Below are 16,252 nucleotides of genomic sequence, written 5' to 3'. Positions count from 1 at the left end.
TGATAGTTTTATCCTGTGGCTATGAATGGTGCTTTAGAGTCAAAATGATAAACCAGTGTAGTAATTTACCATAATTACAGCCATGAAATATTACTTAGAATTAGTCATGGCAGTAATACATGGCTCAGGAAGTTCTAGTGAAATCTGGGAAGTGAGAGAGAACAAAAGGGAGGAAACAAGATATGAGGACAGGTAAAGTTTGTAGCCACTAATCCAGACAGTTGGGGAAAATAAATGCAAGCTGAGGACTCCGGGAAAGATCTGTCCTGGGAGGAGATGCCCTTGTTTTCTCTGGAAAGCCCGCCAAGTTTAGGAGACTTGCCACAGTTTAATTAAAGTCTGCAGCTGGTGTGAAAACAATGGAGAAAAGAAATTAGGGCAGTGCAAAAACTAATGAAAGTCTCATTTTAAACTTTTCTATTATGAAAGAAATGTGACTTGTCAGCTGTGGCCCCATTCACCGTGACAAAGCCCCCAGGGAAGGAACGTTCTGGACAACAAAGAGAAAAGACCTGTAGTCAGGTCTCTTTGGACTTGATTGCCACTGCCTTTTTCAGTAAGAATTCATCAAAATCCTTGTTTGTTTTTTTAAAAAACAAATTGGTAAAAGAGAGCAGTACAGATTGAACAGCTTTTAACGACAGGAAAGTCCATTGGAACTTTGAAATGAAGAACTGACCTTTGCAATCAGAGTTGGATTCACATTCAGACTTTATCAACTGTATTAGTCAGAGTCTTCAGAGAAACAGTACCAATAGGATACATCCTATTATGGGGGCTTATGAGTCCAAAACCCATATGGTAAGTCAGCAGGCTGGAAATTCAGGTAAGAGGTGACCTAGTCTTGAGTCCAAATTCCACAGGGCAGGCCAGGCAAGCTGGAAACTCAAGCAGGTTTTTTCTTTTCCCCTTAAATTGCTTTATTTTTAAAAATTTTTATTTCATATTGGAGTATAGTTGATTTACAATGTTGTGTTAGTTTCAGGTGTACAGCAAAGTGATTCAGCTATACATATACATCTATCCATTCTTTTTCAAATTCTTTTCCCATTTTGCTGATTACAGAATATTGAGCAGAGTTCCCTGTGCTATATAGTAGGTCCTTATTGGTTATCTATTTTAAATATAATAGTGTGTATATGTCAATCCCAAACTTACAGTTACCAAAGGGGAAAGGTGGGGGAGAGAGAGAAATTGGGAGTTTGGGATTGACATCAAGCAGAGTTTCTATGTTACTGTCTTGTGGCTGAAACCCTTCTCCTTTAGGAAACCTCCATCTTTGCCTTAGCCTTCAACTGATTGGATAAGGCCCAGCCACATTACAGAGAGTAAAGTGCTTCATTGAAAACCTACTGATGTGGATGGTAATACCTCCACAGCAACATCTAAAAATTAACTCCACAGCAACAGCTAGACTGACGTTATACCAAACAAGTGGGCACCATGACCTAGCCAAGTTGACACATGAAATTAACTATCAAACCAACTAATATTAAGAATAATATGTTGGGCTTCCCTGGTGGTGCAGTGGTTGAGAGTCCGCCTGCCGATGCAGGGGACACGGGTTCGTGCCCCAGTCCGGGAAGATCCCACATGCCGCGGAGCGGCTGGGCCCGTGAGCCATGGCCGCTGAGCCTGCGCGTCCAGAGCCCGTGCTCCGCAACGGGAGAGGCCACAACAGTGAGAGGCCCGCATACCGCAAAAAAAAAAAAAAAAAAAAAAGAATAATATGTTAATTAATGTTTCTGTAACACTTCCTTTTGGTCAGGCACGATGAACTCATTTAATTCTCACAACAACCCTATGATCTGGGTAATATTATTATTCTCATCTTATGGATGAGATAACTAAGATAAAGGGAAAGTTAAGTAACTTCCCAAGTTCACAGATGATAAGAGGCAGAGCTGGGATTTGAACTCACGTAACCTAACTCCAGAATTTGGGTTCTTAGGCACCACAATATGATGAATTTTGGCAATTGAATGAACTTCCCTGACCTTTGTTCCTTTATGGGAAAACACATATAATAGCAGATAATGTGTGGTTTGAGGGGAAGATTAAATTAGAAAATGCATATAAAGATCTAACCATAATACCTAATAGATAGTAGGTTCTCAATAAGATTTAGCTCTCTTCCCCTGACCTTAAAATTGATTGCTTTTATATTGTGTCTTAAGTTTAGAAATCCCTTCATTCTAGAAAGTCTCACTAAAACATTGAGGTCTTAATTTTTGTAATTATTTGCTTACCATTAATTTCTCTGGGTAATCCCCAAGATTCATTTGGGCTAGAACCTGTGTTATCGCATGCGGATCTTCAGCATGAAACTCGACCCTTGGCATATAGTAAGGTCTTCAATTCATGCACTAAATCATTAAACAGATTTAGAAATTAATGCCTTTTATTGTCAGCTGATAGACAAGAAACTGAGGCACAAAGTGGTTAAATGACTTGCTCAAGGTATACGCGATTTATAGACTGGTATATCCAGGTCTCCAGAATTTCATTGTTTTTGTTTATTTGTTTGTTTCCTTCCAAAAGGCAGTGTTGGATGTAAGCAGAGGCATAGGCAATCTTAAGGTTCATCACCTCCCGGCCCAGTTGGAGTGTGAGAAACTTTAAATAACCTCCATGCCTGCTTTGGGTCGCGATCAGTATCTGAGAGTTGTTGACTCCAAGAGCCCTCATTTGGAGTGGACTTCTGCTGATCAGGCAGATGGATAGCTTTAGAACTCAGTAATTAAGGGGTCAATGATTCATGCAAAGCGTTCCACATTTTTTTTTTTTTGCGGCCTCTAATAAGTTTATTGTGTCTTCGAGACACTACAATGTAGACTCCTCTCCCAAAGAGTCTTTCAGAGACAAGGGACCATTATCCAGATGAGTTGTTCATTTGTCATTTTCATAGGCAGCTGGATTCTTCCTCCTGGATTTCTCAAACTCCTGTGTTCCCCATGTGTAGACAAAACACTACAAATAGCGGCACGACGCGAAGGCTGCACGCCTGAGTGCGTTGCAGCGTGTTGAGCGTGCCCTTGCTGAACTAGTGCGGGAAGGTGCGCTGCTCCAAGGGCGACAAGCTGTAGGTGATCACAGGCCGCACCCGCATCGATGCCCAAACTCGCAGCCCATGGTCGCTGCGGCACCGTGGTCACCTCTCCTTCTGCAGCACAGAATCCACTGGCCTCCCATTCCACATTTAGACACAGATAACATGCACTTCAAAAAAGAGAGAAAAAACCCTCACCTTTAACCAACTTTTATTCCTCTTGCTCTCTCACTTTCCTGGAAACTGATGAGAAGTGCCTCTGTAATTTAAGCCTAATGACAAAGTGCAAAGTCATTACCTACTTTTATTGAATTGTCTTCTGCTTTCTGGACTAATTGAAGGAATGACGCACTGCTACACAAATCCATGTGCTCATCCCCATTCAGCCCAGCTTCCTCCTGCCTGGGATTCGCTGTCTTTGCTGTAGGAGACTGATCTTGGACTTGAAACACAACCACGGGACCAGTTCTGCCTTGGCCATTTATACTCCGAGTGGCCTCAGGTAAATGACTGAACCTCTCTCTGCCTGGCTTTCTTGACATAGAAAATGTGGGTGATAATTTCTACCCTAACTTCTTCATGGATAAGTGAGATTTCAATTAGGTAATTTATTTAAGAGTCCTTTGAATAAAATAATAAAACATATAAATAAAAAACAAAGTGTATAGGGCTTCCCTGGTGGCGCAGTGGTTGAGAATCTGCCTGCTAATGCAGGGGACACGGGTTTGAGCCCTGGTCTGGGAGGATCCCACATGCCACGGAGCAACTGGGCCCGTGAGCCACAACTACTGAGCCTGCGTGTCTGGAGCCTGTGCTCCGCAACAAGAGAGGCCGCGACAGTGAGAGGCCCGCGCACCGTGATGAAGAGTGACCCCCGCTTGCCACAACTAGAGAAAGCCCTTGCACAAAAACGAAGACCCGGCACAGCCAAAAATAAATAAATTAATTAATAAACTCCTACCCCCAACATCTAAAAAAAAAAAAAAACAAAAACAAAGTGTATAAACATAAGCTATTATTATTGTCACCAAGGGTTTTTTGAAAGGAAAATGCATCCTACTTGGTACTGTTTCCTTTACACTATAACTTCAAAGTCCAGATTTTAAGTAGGGGTAAATAGATGACCAGCTCACATTCGTCCAGGCGTTATCACCTTCTCATCATTCTGAATTTCCTCAGAATGCCAACATTTCAGTCACCCTGTGTTTCCTGATCTCCTATAGATTCTTGGTTCCTAGTATTTATACTTTCTTTTCAACACCTCAAATCAAAATTTTATTGTTTTCCAAGAGGTCTTCCTGTTTCCAGTCTCTCCTAGACTGATCTTCATAATGGCTTTCCACTGCCTGAAGAAAATTCCAAATCCCTTAGAACTCTGCAATTTGGAACTGTCGAGACATCACTGCTTTATGTTTCCAGGTTCCATAAGGAACCCCTCTGCCCCGCCCCCATCCACAAATTTGCTCGTTTTACTATTCCTTTGGAACTTCAGTGAGGCTTATTAGAGTCCTTCACAAAATCCTTCCTTCCTTAGCCTACAAACCATTCAGTACACTGGGGTCTTACACATTTTATGAAAACTCTAGGATTATCATTTCCCTCCCTCGCCTGAAAACTTCTGTCCTTAGACCAATATCCCTGGGAGGATTGTTAAGGTCCTTTATAACGTTCTTAGCTTATGAACTTCACCCCACACTTCTTCCCCAAACAAATAATTTCTTATCAAACTTCAACACCCCCTTGTTTTCTGATACTGCTCCCTGATCAATCTCTTTTCCTGGTTCAATTTCTCTTCCTGCCCCTTCTCGGCTTATCAAACTCTCAGCAGTCTTTATAAAAACAGCTCATGTAAAAATCTCCTCACAAAGCTTGCTCAGTTGCTGCATGTTTTCCTTCACTGACCTCCAAGAATACAGAGGAGGTAGGATGGTGTAGGAGAGGCAATAAGGTATTGTAGAAATAGAATTGCATTTGGGGTCACACAGAGCTGTGGTTGGAATCCCAGTTTGGCTTTTAATATTGGTGAGTCCTTGGGAAAATTTCATAACTCCTTGAGCTTCCTTTTCCTTATTTGTAAAATAGAAATATTAATTATAACCTTACTTTGATTGTAGTGATAGAATGAGGCAATTTATATAAAACATCTGCCACGGGCTTCCCTGGTGGTGCAGTGGTTGAGAGTCCACCTGCCGATGCAGGGAACACGGGTTCGTGCCCCAGTCCGGGAAGATCCCACATGCCGTGGAGCGGCTGGGCCCGTGAGCCATGGCCGCTGATCCTGCGTGTCCGGAGCCTGTGCTCCGCAACGGGAGAGGCCGTGGCAGTGAGAGGCCCGTGTACCACACACACACACAAAATAAATAATAATAATAAAACATCTACCACATAATAGTTATTCAATAAGTGGTAGCTACTTTCATTATGAGTACTGCCTCTGTCGCCCATTTGGCATCTACTATATGCCACCTTGTGTTATTGTTCAACTACTTTATGAGTTTATATGTCTCCTCTAAATGTGGTTTTCATAAATGTGCTGTGTATTACACTTATTTTGAACGTCCCAGAGGGGTAAGCCCAGTGATGGTATCCTCACATTTATTAGAAACCTAAGAAGCCCATCTCTTGAAAAATTCATTTCAATCATATGTCTTTCAAGTTTAAGCAACACTTATAAAACGTTGCTAAGTAGAAATCCTTTAGGATTAGTTTGGCATGTTCATTGAGCATCACTTTATAGTCCTATCCTGTTGTCTGTATGTCATCAATTGAAACTTAGGAAGGGACTCAGACCATCTCTGAGGGTGATGATAGATTATTGAGTCCCCTCACCTCAACCACACTGAAGCAGAATATTTTATAATTTACATATGTACTGAGCACATTGAGTGATTCATAATCACTCTGAAGTTCAAGGGCCCTTGATACAGGGGAAGCTGAGCAGCTTTGAGCCACACTATACCTCTCTGAACCATAATTTATTTTTAAAATATAAATGATCATAGTTCTTTCTCATAGAGCTTGTAAAAAAGAAGCTCTTAATCCATTGTCTGGTATGTGGTAGTTGCCTAAATGCCATAGCTGTTATTATCCTTGTTAGATTGGAGGCTGTGATGATTGTGACCCAAGGAAGATGACTCAAAGACTTTACCAGCTAGATCCTTCTCAAAAACTAGTCTTGGACCAGAACCATGGGTGTCCTCTGAGAGCTTATTAGAAATGCAGAGTCTTAGGCTCTGTGACTTAACAACTGAATTCAAACCTGCGTTTTGACAAGAGATCCAATGTTACTGGAAGGTGCATTAAAGTTTGGGAAGCAGTGGTCTAGATCAGATTCTGAATCAGTAGGTCTAGGAAGGGACCCAGCCTTCGGCATTTCTGACAAGCTCCCAGCTAGAAACTTTTTTTTCATGCATTAATCAAAAGCAGCATTTCAACCAAGATATTGCATAAATCAAAAAAAATTTTTAATCCATCCCTGAGATTTTACTAGGAATATTTCTGACAGAAAAAATAGTAAACATATATATGTACAAAGACATATAGATCAATTTAAATCCTTTTAACTCCTGTCTTGATTCTTGCGTGACAATAACAAAACAAAGTTGAAAGCCTGTGAGAGATTGTTCCAAGGTAGAGTTAGGGTGTGGTTTGAGTTGAAGGGTTTTGGAAGGAAGCATCACAGAACACTTGAAACGTTAGGGAATTTGTTCACTGAGTTTCTGCCAGATTTTTACTTGTCAGTACATCAGAATTAAGGTTGAGCCAGATAAATTGTTAACAACGTCAAATTTGATTGTTTCAATATGTTCTAAATCGTGGCTGCCAGGGCGGATCTTGCTGGCTTTTGCATCTTCCTCCCCAAACTTCAAAAGAATGATAGATGGACATATTCTTTTCAAAGCGTAAATGATACCTTTATTTAGAAACAAGTGATACTTTAGTGGGTGGGCTTGTGTGAAAATATTCCACCTACTGGTAAGACCCGTGAAAAATCTTATCGGAAGTTTCGTCTTTAAAAAAGATTGTAACATCTCATTAGGGTGGATGTTTTTCCAATTTTAAGCAAATGCGATATATTTTAAATAAATTTGTTAGATCATACATCATTACTCTAAAAAATGCAGTGGTTGACAATACTCCAGATATGCCCCTTGTGTTAAAAACAAACAAACCCTGAAGTTAAAAATAAATCCCCAAATTTTGGTTATTTACATTAATTAATAATATACCAAAAGGCAACTTGGAATATACCTAGTATGTTTTCACTTTTTAATAACTTCACTGATGCTCAACTCTACAGGGAAAAAACATTACCAAATACGTTGTACCCATTCATTCAAAAATATTCATTGAATGTCTACTACATGCTGGACATTTTTTAAAGACCTTAAAATAACACTTTCTTCTATGCACTTAAACTTCCTCATGCAAAATGATTTCATTAAGGGTAAAAGGTGATATTAATAATGATGAAGATTTGTTGAGACCTGAAATGTGCCAGGCACTGTGCTTGGTCCTTTACAGCCATCATCTCTTCAGTGGTCATGGCAACCGTGTGGGGATGGAACTAATATTATCCAAGCCTTAGGATGAGACAACTAAACTTAGGGAGATTCAGGGACTAGAAAAACAGGAAGCAGTGGGGCCAGAGTTTGAAATCTGACAGTGTGAATCTGAACCCAACTTCTTTTTTTTTTTTTTTTTACATCTTTATTGGAGTATAATTGCTTTACAATTGTGTGTTAGTTTCTGCTTTATAACAAAGTGAATCAGTTATACATATACATATATCCCCATATCTCCTCCCTCTTGCGTCTGCCTCCCTCCCACCCTCCTGAACCCAACTTCTTAATCATGATGGACGAAGCAAGTATATCTTAATTGTACTGGACATGGTGTTCAAGCTGAAGGACTCCTCATCCAAGTCATACTCTACTTATTGTAAAATAAAAGTGACTCTTGTTCACATGGAGAATTGTCTCTACTCAGTCTAGAAAGAACTCCATAGTATCAATGCCCTCCAGCTAGAGCCCATCCTGAACACAATGGTAGTTGAAAAAGTCTTGTTTATGACTCATTGCCATGAGCAAAAACATACACCATGGGACCAGTGGGGTTTCTCAGTAAGACAGTGTTATAAAGAACCTATTAAAGAATTTGGGCTTTGGTTGGGTAACAATAAATGAATGCCTATTGTTTATTAATATAATACAGTAACAACAACAAAAAAGCTCCCCAATCAAAAACATCGTGGCCTTTGGACATCTGTTTGAGCAATAAAATGTATTGACTCCAAGAGCTTTGTGGAGCTTGTATCACCAGAATGCCAAGTTAGCTTTGAAAGCTGACCAGAGTGAATGACCCACTAGTGTTTTCCACATTTAGTACAATGAAATTATCATGCAGTCTTACAAGCATGAGGCTGGATTTCTCAGACTTCTGGGCATGGCTGAGTTTTGATGGTGGTGTGCAGGAAAGTGAGAAACAGAATGAAAAATCCTCATCATCCTGTTCTGATCTGCCACAGTGCCTCTGGATTTCTCCGATATTGATAGCCCTCTCTGTACAAGTGAATTCTGAAAGCTGGCTCATTAATGCAGTGAATGGATAGTGGTGTTTAACTGATGCTGTTCTCCTGGTCTCTCTTATCAACGTGTAATAATCCATCATGGAAGTCAATTTGATTCCTAGGCGTTTCTCACGGCAGAACGTTTCTTCTAGAAACCAAAGCTTCCCTTCCACTTCCCTTTATCATCACCCTTTCCCTCTTTCACAGAGGAGTTGCTCCTGCTCTGTCTCTCTTCCTCTCTCCCTCTCTCTGAATTAACGCACTCTGGGCTCATCTTTATACTGCTTATGACGTGTTTGACAATCACTGATGGCTCCCTGGGCTTCAGCTCATGGGGTAAGCAATGGAAGCATGAGCTTTCCTGACAGTTTAGAAGGTGCTTTGTAACAAGGGGAAAATCAAATCAAATGCTTGTCATAGGGTATTCCAAGCTATGTTAGAAGACAGAAAGGGCATGAGAGAAAAGGAGTAGCTGGGAGAAAGTGAAAATGCAGTCTAACATATGAGAAGAAAACTCCTGAACAACAGCATCAATTGGTGAAACAATAGAGACACTGCTCTATTGCGTAGCAAGAAAGCTATGCAAATTTAGAAAGTACAAGGTAGAGAAGTGCTTAACAAATGACAGTATCACCAATCAAAGGAATTTATGCAGCCATTAAAAATGTTGGCTATGAAAAAAGTATAATAGTATGAAAAAATGTTTATTAGGTTATGATAAGTGGGAGAGTGATATAAAATTACAAAAGCAGGGCTTCCCTGGTGGCGTAGTGGTTGAGAGTCCGTCTGCCGATGCAGGGCACATGGGTTCGTGCCCGGTCTGGGAAGATCCCACATGCCACGGAGCGGCTGGGCCCGTGAGCCATGGCCACTGAGCCTGCGTGTCCGGAGCCTGTGCTCCACAACGGGAGAGGCCACAACAGTGAGAGGCCCGCGTACCACAAAAAAAAAAAAAAAAAAAAAAAAAAAAAATTAAAAATTACAAAAGCAGTGTGACTACAACTAGGTAAAACTTCTGTATAGAGAAAAGGATGCATCTATACCAACAAAGTCAGTCTAGCATAGTTAACTGGTGGAAAGTCATATATATTTCCTTTTTAAAATTTTCTATTGTTTCCACTGTTCTTTAAAGTACGGGCCACCCTAATTCTTTTGGGGAAAAAAGCCATGTCTATTTTCATGCACCAGCCCTTAACATTTCCACACAGGGGGTCTCTCACATCTGTTTCCTTGTATTTTATTGGCTGAAGCAAGTGACACAGTCAAACCTGAATTCAAGGTGTCAGGAAAGTAAAATCTTCCTGCAAAAAGAGGAACTAGATCATGGTAAGTGGTAATACAGTCTACCAGGTAGTTAAATGGAAGTTTGGAATCCTTACTGGGGCTTGATTTGTGAAACTACACATATATACATACACACACACATATGTAGAGTGAGTTAGTGTGTGTGTGTGTGTGTATCCAAGTATGGAAATAATTCACATTCCCATGGCCCAGTGAACAATCTTGGTGCTATGTATTTTTTTCTTTTTGTATATCCATTTTGTTTGTTTGTTTGTTTTGTTTTGCATTATGCGGGCCTCTCACTGTTGTGGCCTCTCCCCTTGTGGAGCACAGGCTCCGGATGCGCAGGCTCAGCGGCCATGGCTCACGGGCCCAGCCGCTCCACGGCATGTGGGATCCTCCCGGACCGGGGCACGAACTCGCATCCCCTGCATCGGCAGGCGGACTCTCAACCACTGCGCCACCAGGGAAGCCCTGTATATCCATATTTTAAGCATTTTCTGTAGTGAAGTTTTATTGTTGTTTCAAGTCTTAAAAAAAATCGATTTTGTTGTTGTTTCAAAACAACTGGTTAAATAGTTGATCCCAAAGTCTGAGCTTAGGTTCAGTCATCCCCATAACTGAAACTGATGGACCATGCGGTTGCTGGGATACGGCCACCCAGATGAATCAGATCAGCTCCTCACATGGTCAGCCATCTTTGAAATAGACACCTTTCCCACACAGGGCAAGAGGTACTTGCACGAGCTTGGTATGAACCAGATCTCTCAGCACAGTTTAAGCCGTGTGTTCTGGGGGGCTGCTACTACTGGTTGCTCAAGTTTTCACACTCTCATAACACACCTGAACAACCGGACAAGTGTAGCAAGGAGGAGTAAATAGGACAACTGCAAAGTGCTCTCTGGGAAGAAATGCTCACGTAAATGGAAGGTGGCCATCACATTACTCACTCTCATAGCAATCTCTAGACTGCCGTCTCAAGGTCCTTCCTGAGCCATGCTAAGTGGAATGAATTTTGGAAATGCAGTTTACATTAACTACCTTTTACTTACCTGTCGATGACAAACTGGGCTCCTGACAAATATTCTCCCCTGCAATGCACTGTATGCTAATAGCCAGCTAGGTTTAGAGCTCTCTAGTAAAGAAGGTACGTTTATGACTGGAACTCACTTCTGGCTCATTTTCATCATGATATTGTATGATGATGCAGCTGGAGAAAAAAGTCTGTGGCAGATAGGGAATGTATAGGAAGTGCCAGAGGTGCAATATGTTTTTACCATGCTACTTTATATTTGTATAACATACGCACAGCATACCAATACAAAAAAAATTAAGACCAATGAGACACAAAATGAGGCAAAATGAGGCAAAAGGAAAATAAGTAAAAATGTCAGATGGAGCCACTATAAGGTTGGTCTACCACATGCATGCCTTCTTCACATCTGCTGAGCCAGGCTTTGGGCTGGAGCTGTTTGAGCATCAATGGGAAGAGGAAAACAAAACCATTTCACACAACATAGTGAATAAAGTATTAAAACAAAAACAAAAGTGTTTAGGAGTCAAGTTATTTCTAGTAAAGAAACACTAAGAATTATCCATCATGGGTTATTTTAGACATCGCATTCATAGGATGGTTACAAATGTGAGCCCAGGAGCCAAGCTGCTTGGGTTTGAAACCAACCTCTGACATTCCCTCACTATGTTATCTTGGGCCAGACTCTTCAAACCCCATCAGGCTCTTCTCCTCATCACTAATTTGTAACAACAGCGCTAGCCTCATAGGATTGTTTTGAGGATTATGTTGGATAGTCCATGAAAGGAATTCAGCATTAGGCTTATTCATAATAGTAGCTAAAACTTAGTGAGTTTATTTATTATTATTATTTTTTTTTTGCGGTACGCGGGCCTCTCACTGTTGTGGCCTCTCCCGTTGCGGAGCACAGGCTCCGGACGTGCAGGCTCAGCGGCCATAGCTCACGGGCCCAGCCGCTCCCCGGCATGTGGGATCTTCCCAGACCAGGGCACGAACCCATGTCCCTTACATCGGCAGGCGGACTCTCAACCACCGTGCCACCAGGGAAGCCCGAAAATGTGATTTCTTATTGAAAGGAATGACAAAGAATAGAGACGGTGGTCTCCAAGAGACAAATAAGTTCCACTCAAATTCTTGGAACACCATCCCAGGAGCCTTTCTTCCAGGAGCACTTTCTCCAGCTCTCTTGGCTCCTTCTCAGGCTGCATGTCTAAATTCCAAAGCACTCCTCACCATCTCCACCCTGTCTAATGCCCCTGTCTTATCCTCTGTGGCAGAGGATGTGTCCCAATATTTATTTTCTTTATTAATTGTTCTAATTGCATGTGATCTGTTTCCTCCACTAGAATGCAAGCTCCCTAAGGGGACAGGGAATTTGCCTATATTGTTCACCACTGATTGATCAGGGCCGAGCCTGTGGTAGGTGCTCAATTAATATTTAAGTGAAGTGGAAGAAAGGGACAAAGGAAGGAAGGACAGGAGGGTAAAAAAGAGGGTGAGAGGAAGGAAGGAAAGAAAGAAAGAAGATGGGGAGGAAAAGGGGAGATAGGAAGGAGGAGAAATTAACATTTGCATTTTTGCTTTATGGCCTGGTGTGTAAGTCAAGGTTTTTCAGAGAAACGGAACCAGTAGGATATATCGATACATAGAAATATGTGAGATTTATTGTAAGAATTGGCTCACTTGATTATAGAGGCCAAGAAGTCCCACAATCTGTCATGTGTGAACTGGAGAATCAGAAAAAAACAGTAGTATAATTCAGTCCAAGTCCAAAGACCTGAGACCAGGAGAGCTGGTAGTATAAGTCCCAGTCCAAACCTGAAGGTCCAAGAACGAGGAGTGCCAAAGTCTGAGGGCCGAAAAAAGATGGATGTCCCAGTCCAAGCAACAAGAGCAAATGTGTCCTTCCTCTGCCTTGTTATTCTCTTCAGTCCCTCAATGAATTGGATGATCCCACCATCCAATTCATTGATGGATGCTGGTGATGTGCATCTTCTTTTCTCAGTCTACTGATCCGTATGCTAATCTCTTCCTGAAACACCCTCTCAGACGCACCCAGAAAAAATGTTTTACCACCTCCCTGGGCATCACTTAGTCCAGGAGAAGCTGACACATGAAATTAGCCATCATACCTGATGTTAATGGCAGCTCAGGACCACCTCTCCTTCTGATGCGGGCAGGCCTCTCTGCTGTCATTGGCCTGGAGGCCCTACCTTAATCTGGTTTTGGATGATGAGATTAGCTGCAGCTGTTCATGCTGTTAGGCTTCTGAGTGGAAAATGGCCAAGCTTCCTTTTTATTGCTCATGCATTTGTCATAAGTTTTATATAACAGAAAAAAAATGTCAGCTGTGGGACTCAGGGATGAGGCATCCAACAAGGAAGGTCTTGGCAGCTAGTCCTGTGTATGTTGAGTGGTGGAGGAGGGGGCGGTAGAAAAACAGGCCAGCTCCTCCTGAGCAGCTGATTCTAACTTTTGTTCTAATTTCACCACTGACGCCCAGCTTGCCACATGGCTTCCTGTGTCAGGTTGGCTGCCAACTTCAAACACCAGCTTAATTAATTTAGTTGGAGATTTACAAGAAGAAAAATGAAAGAGAACTAAGCCAAGTGCTTAACTTTAATTCAAAACGAATTACCTGATTTCTTTTAAGGAAGAGCTCCTTAAGCTTTTCAGAAGTATTGACAGCTTTTTTTCAAAGATACATCTTAATACGTGGTTATTTCCACATGACTTTTAGAAGCTGCAGTTCCTTCAGTGTGAGCCTAAAAAGCTTGCATGAGGACCTTTTGTTTTGTTTTTTAACTGCTGTGGAGATAGGAAGTGCTTCTTGGAAATACCAGAAACCCCTGTTCTGACAAAATATTGCTTTAGGGCTGATGCCGCATATTATGAATTCTGTGTTTGAGATGCTGGAATGCATTCAGATTAGAACCCATCGGGGCAACCCAAAGGTTTGGTCCGAAAGGTACAGACCCAGTTTTCTCTGAGATGCTCTGGAGATACTTTGCTATTTGTGGCACATAAGACTCACTTGAGAAACTTGTTAAACTGTAGATTACTGGGTCCCACTCCAGGGATTCTGATCTAGTATGTAAGGAAGGAAGCCCAGGAATTTTTACTTTTCAATATGCCAGATCATCATGGTATGATGTATTTTAGAAACACTGCTCTGGGGGATTAAAAGAAAACAATATAATATAATCCTTGTGTGAATAATGTAATAAGTGTATTCCTGAAACTGCCTTCTAAACAGCCCTCAAACAGGCAACTTCTTCTCAACAAGAGGGGCTTGTCCTTCTTCTACTTAAGACCCTTCAATGGCTCCCTGAATCTTTCAAGGTCCCTTTCAAATGTCTTTGCTTAGCATTTGCTCCTCATGCTTTGTAAAAAGAGTTTATTAAACATGTAGATTACTGGGCCTCACTGAATCAGGTTTCCTGGATCTGGCCAGAAATCTCTTCCTTTGTAAATTCCCTAGATGATTTGGATGTATATCAAAATTTGAGACCTTCTATTTGAGATTTTCTCTGGCCTGTTTCCCACCACTGTTTGCATGCGTTTTCTGCACAAACATACTAACCTGCTTAAAATGTCTCTAATACCTCAGACTCTTTCAAGTCTTCTGGGAAGTCCCACCATATCTCCCAAGCAGGTAATTCTTCATGTTGCTCACAAACTTAGCTGAGGCCCCATATCCTCCAGGAAAGCCTCTCTTGCCTCCGCAGTCTGAAACCCATGCATCTCTTCTGTGTTCTCACAGTGTCCTCTAAATATCTCCAGCTAGAACTTCTCCTGCTGGATCAACATTGTCAGTTTATTCAGATTCCTTGAGATCTGGAAGCATATATCATTTACATGTATCTGTAATCAACACAGAGCTTGTATGCATATGCAAGTGTTTAGTTTAATGGCTGTGGAATGAATGAACTAGAACTATAAGGCAGAACAGTAGACAAATAGCTGTACATAGAAAGATATGGTTTTACATATAAAATCTCAAAGTATATTTGCTGGAGAAGTTTTTTTTATAGGATGGAATGGATTGGAAATCATTGCTTGAAGGGGGTGAACACTGAGCCTGGCCTTGACCAAAGAATATGGTGAGAAGAAAGGAACCAGTTGACATAATCAATGGGAGGCAGTTTGAGGAACCTAGCATGTGGATACCCCAAGAAGAGCTAAGTATAAATGAAGTAGCAAGGTCAGAATCTGATGCAGAGAGTCAGAAGTCTAGAGGAAGACTTTATTTAGACCATGAGTGCTGAGGATGCTGGTTTGCCTTAGGGGTCTTAGTTTTCACTCTGAGAATGTCATCTGAAGATTAGCCTTATCTGTGCAGCCTTAGCTCACGTGGTACCTTCCGTGAACTGTGTGATTCCTGGGCAGAAATCAGTGACAATGATCTATTATCTTATAAATCTTTCCTTTTCTTCTTGCTTACCTTGAGGTAACTCAGCTCCATAATATACAACCTGTTTTTTTCTGTAGAATATCAAGGAAAGATGTCAGAATATGAGGATTTCAGTTTGTTTATTCTGTAAAGAAAGCCAATATCTTGATCTAGAAGAATGAGAGAGGGATTGAGAGAGAGGAGTACAGGAGAGGCAGGGATAAAAACAATGAGAGAAAGAAAAGTTTAACAAACTCTTGGCATTATTTATTTCAAGCATCTTTATTTCTTAAAGAAAATTAGAAGTTCATGTCTTTCACTTTTCATTGAGAAACCCAAAACTTTGAGAGGAGAAGTTTTTAGAAAGAAAGAAGCATTTTCAAAGAAAGCAAAGAGAAATGTATATTAAATGTGGTCAAGTGAATTAACAAGTGAATCCATAATTTAAAGGTGAATTGTTTCATATTTTTCTAATTTCTTTTGTAAATCAATGGTGCCGTTCTGTATCTTTGGCTGTGAGCCAACTTAAACTGCATGGTCTCTCCTGCCAGTGCCTCAAGTTTGCTTCTGTCTTGTCTGCAGGAACGTTTTTGTCAGGATCTCTCCATCAAACCTCTCCATCAGACCCAAGATTAAAATCAGACCACTTAACGGATCACACCATTTTAGGTGGCACTGATTTTTTTGGACCTAACCTTACTTTTAGCTTAGGTCTTCGTTTTAGATTAGGTCTAGTGAAACTGAGATTTTTGAGGGTCATAATACCGAATTTCATAATAATCAGAAGATTAAGGAAAAAATGAGATATCAATTACCTTCAGCAAATAATCCTTGAAGTTCTGTAATGCTGGAAGACCAGCTCGTTTGTAGAGTAGACTTACAATAAATAATGGATTAATATTCCTCCCCCAGCCTTCTATATCT

The 16,252-nt window shown here is 41.1% G+C and overlaps 1 pseudogene; it reads right to left on the bottom strand.

Moving 5' to 3' along the window:
- Positions 1-2,889: 2,889 nt before the first annotated feature.
- Positions 2,890-3,132, bottom strand: LOC132493091 (cytochrome b-c1 complex subunit 8-like; annotated as a pseudogene).
- Between the last annotated feature and the right edge of the window lie 13,120 nt (positions 3,133-16,252).

Source organism: Mesoplodon densirostris, chromosome 1 (assembly GCF_025265405.1).
Source record: "Mesoplodon densirostris isolate mMesDen1 chromosome 1, mMesDen1 primary haplotype, whole genome shotgun sequence".
Taxonomy (NCBI): Eukaryota; Metazoa; Chordata; class Mammalia; order Artiodactyla; family Ziphiidae; genus Mesoplodon; species Mesoplodon densirostris.
This window is presented reverse-complemented; position numbering and strand designations above follow the sequence as displayed.